Raw genomic sequence first — 3,689 nt, 5'->3', positions numbered from 1 at the left:
GCCTTGTATTTTCTTTCACTACTACTGCTTTTTAAAGGAGGAAAGGAGGAGACTGAGGTGAAGTTCAGTCTAAAGAGTGGAAGGCTCTGGAGGTCCCTTCCAACCCCTACAGTTCTGTGATTCTGTGAACAGAAGAGCTTATTTTTCTGTTCTTTTTTCATTTAAATTCAGGGTTGTTAGTTTCACAACTTACTATCCACAGTGGATATCCAAAGCTGACTTACGTATCATGAAAGCTGATCTCCCTTTGCTGTATTAAAATAAAGTTAGTATCCAAAATCCTTGTTGTATTTCTTAAATTATGTACATTGTCTAAAGTGGTACTGTGAGTCATGCTGACCCAGCTGAGAGCCAGAAGTGTTCACAAGTATGTAGAACTCCTGCCTTGTGCATTGCCAACATAAAACAGATTACTAAGGCAGCCGGTTCACAACTCTACTCTATCCTGTACACATAGATAGGGATAGGACAACATCACATTATTAAGTTTGTGCATATTTTTGCAATATCACTCAATTGCTGACATGGAGAGGAACCTGTGGAAGTCACCTGGTCCAGCCCTCTGCTCAGTGCGCAGTCAGCTTGACTCTGAGCTGTGTCCAATTGGGTTTTGAGTATCTCCATGCTGCAGCCTCTCTGGGTGACCTGTGCCAGTGTTCAGCCACCCTCTCAAAAAAGTCTGTGCTGTGTTGAAATACAATTTCTTGTATTTCAGTTTGTGCCTGTGCCTGTTGTCTCTCATTCTGCTTCTGTACTCTTCCTAAGAAGTCTGTTGCTTGACTTCATCACCTCCTCAGGCATTTACAGAATCACAGAATGACCACGTTTGGAAAAGACCTACAAGATCAACCAGTCCAGCCATCCACCTATCACCAATACATGTGAATGAGAACCTGAGCATCCTCCAAGATGAACAGCCCAAAATCTTCTACGTGTCAAATGTTTGAATCCACTTTCATGGTCTTTTGTTAGATATAGTCTAGGATGTCAGTGCCTTCTTGTATGGTAGAGCCCAGAATTGGACATGGCACTCTAGATGTGCCAGCTAGTGCTGAGCAGAGGGGAAGAATCGTCTCCCTAAACTGCAAGCACAGTTCAGGAGGCTGCTCGCCCTCTCTGGCACAAGAGTACAACCCTGTCTTATGCTCAGTTTGGTGTTGACCAAGACGCCCCAGGTCCTTCTGTGCAGAGTTGATTTCCAGTTGGGCAATGCCCAGTGTGTACTGGGGCAGGACTTGGCACTTCCTTTGTTGAGTTTAATGGCATTCCTCTCAGCCCAGTTCTCCAGCCTTTCTGTCTTTCTGGCTGGCTGCACACCCGTCTGGTCTCTCAGGCACTCCTCGTGGGTTTGTGTTGTCTGCAAACTTGGCGGTGGTGCATTCTATCCCCTTGCCCAGGCTGCAATACAAAATAGCCCTGGCCTCAGTATTGAACCCCTGGAGTGCACCACTAGTGGCTGCCCCACGGTCAGACTTCATGGCAGTGTTCACAAACCTGTGGGCAGGTTGTTCAGCCAGTTCTCAGTATGGCATTACTGTCTTGTTTCTCTTGTCTGTTCTTCATTGCTTTGAGTGTTGGAAGCCTTGATAAAGTCAACGTAAACAGCATCCGCTGCTCTCCATCCACTCAAGCATTTTGTTGCTGAAGGCAATCAGGTTGGTCAGACATGATTTCCTCATTTGTAAATCAATGCTCTTGACCTACTTATGTTCAGAAACGGCTTCTGGGGGAATTTCCACCACCAGCTTCCCAGAAGTGGAGGTGAGCCTGTAATTACTGGAACTTTCTTCATGACTTTTAAAATAGAAGCAACGCTTACATTCTTCCAACTTCCAGGAAACTTGCTCTACCACTGATCTCTCAGAGATTATCAAGAGTTGCCTCACAATGTCATCAAGCCCCTCAGCTCTTAATGGTTGCATCCCATCAGGTCCCTTAACTTGAATAAGTTCAGTTTGTTTGAATGCTCTGTAACCTGCTCAACCAGGGTTGAGTTTTCCTTGCTCCAGACTTTACTGTTCCATCGGGGGAGCGTACAGTTCCTGGACAGAGATATTAACAGTGAAGACCAATAAGAAGGCATTGAGTATCATAGAGCCGTAGAATATCCCAAGTTGGAAGGGACCCACCAGGACCATGAGGGACTCCCCAGAGGACCATCCAACACTCAAACCCTATGGCTGAGACAATACCTGCATATGCATCATGCCATTTGCACTTAAACTACTGTTCCTAAAGGGAGTTTTTTTATGTGATTGGGATCTTTGTGTGACAGTGTATATGGGTAAGAGCGCAGGTTAAGGCATATGATATTAACTCTTGTTTCGAAGCTGGTTGCTGGGAAAATTATGGGAGGGTTAAAAATAGAGTAGCATTCAAAAACAGGGCTGGAAATTCTCCCCGAAAATCCACTTCTCAGTTTCATCATAAGGGCACAGACCCGTCCTTTCAACCATTTTGAGCATTGATTTATCAGGAAAGTACAAATGTTTGTAATAGCATATTTGCTAATTCAAAATAATATGCATCATGTGTGTCCAAATTTTTTGTCTTATGTGGATTCAGCCAACAGGCTTTGAACTATTCTTATTTTTCATCTTTTAAGGGATCTTAATATAGTGGGAGAATGCCTTTCTGGTTTTGAAACTATTATACAATCATAAACACATTATCCTCCAGTTTCCTGCTATTGTGAATGTTTGGATTGAGATAAAACAATTTGCTTTAAAGGAAGTTTCTTAAATAATCATTTTTCCTTCTTCTTTGTTTGCCTTAGTTTACAGTTCAGCCGTGATATAGGTGTATTACATAAAGATTTGCAAGTGCAATTGTTACATTCTGAAAGGTGAACTTATTTATTCTTGATGGCATATGGCAGTCACGAACAGCATCTGCTAGAAGCTCACATAGATGTAGGTTGAATGTTTGTGTACAAATTACATTTCTGCAGCTACACTTTGGTATAGGTCTAAGCAAGCTGAAAAATCCACTGGGAAGACTTCAGCTGCAGACCTTCAGGATGTTGGAATTGTGTGCTCACTTAAAGGTCAAATGTATGTCAGGAAGCAGTTACTGTTCCTATTTTTCATGAATTAAACGTGAAATGTGTTTTTCAGTAAGCCTTGCATGCCCTTGTTTTCAAAATAAAACTCAGAAACTTTGTGGTCTCATTGATGGAGGCACCAGCCAGCCACGCTGCTGAAGGCAGTGGTTGGAGAAAGAGCTTTGTTTTAACAGACAGAAGGTCCATGTCACTGTGCCTGTGTCTCCAACAGCTTCTGTGCCTGCTGGCGGGTGGAGGGACCTCTATCTGTAGCGTGAGTCAGAATTGGAGGAGACTTCCTCTGAATGAGGGAAAGCCCAGCAGAGGGCTACAAAGATGATAAAGGGCGTGGAACATCTCCCTTATGAGGAAAGGCTGAGAGACCTGGGGCTGTTCAGCCTTGAAAAAAGAAGACTCAGAGGGGAACTGATCCACATCTATAAATATCTAAGGAGTGGGAGAAAAAGGGATGAGGCTGGACTCTTCTCAGCAGTGTGTGGTGGTAGGATGAGGGGAAATGGCCACAAAGGGGCAGGGTTTGATGTGGAGAAAACCTTGAAGGTCTTGACTGACAGAAAATGCATGAGGTTGGTTGCATGATGGAATGAGAAGCTACGGGCTCACCTAAAGCAATGACATCTGCACA

Source organism: Cyrtonyx montezumae, unplaced genomic scaffold (genome assembly GCF_038088225.1).
Source record: "Cyrtonyx montezumae isolate F1298 unplaced genomic scaffold, pur_monq_1.0 scaffold_3, whole genome shotgun sequence".
Taxonomy (NCBI): Eukaryota; Metazoa; Chordata; class Aves; order Galliformes; family Odontophoridae; genus Cyrtonyx; species Cyrtonyx montezumae.
The sequence above is the reverse complement of the archived record's forward strand: the minus strand, read 5'-3'. Positions refer to the sequence as shown.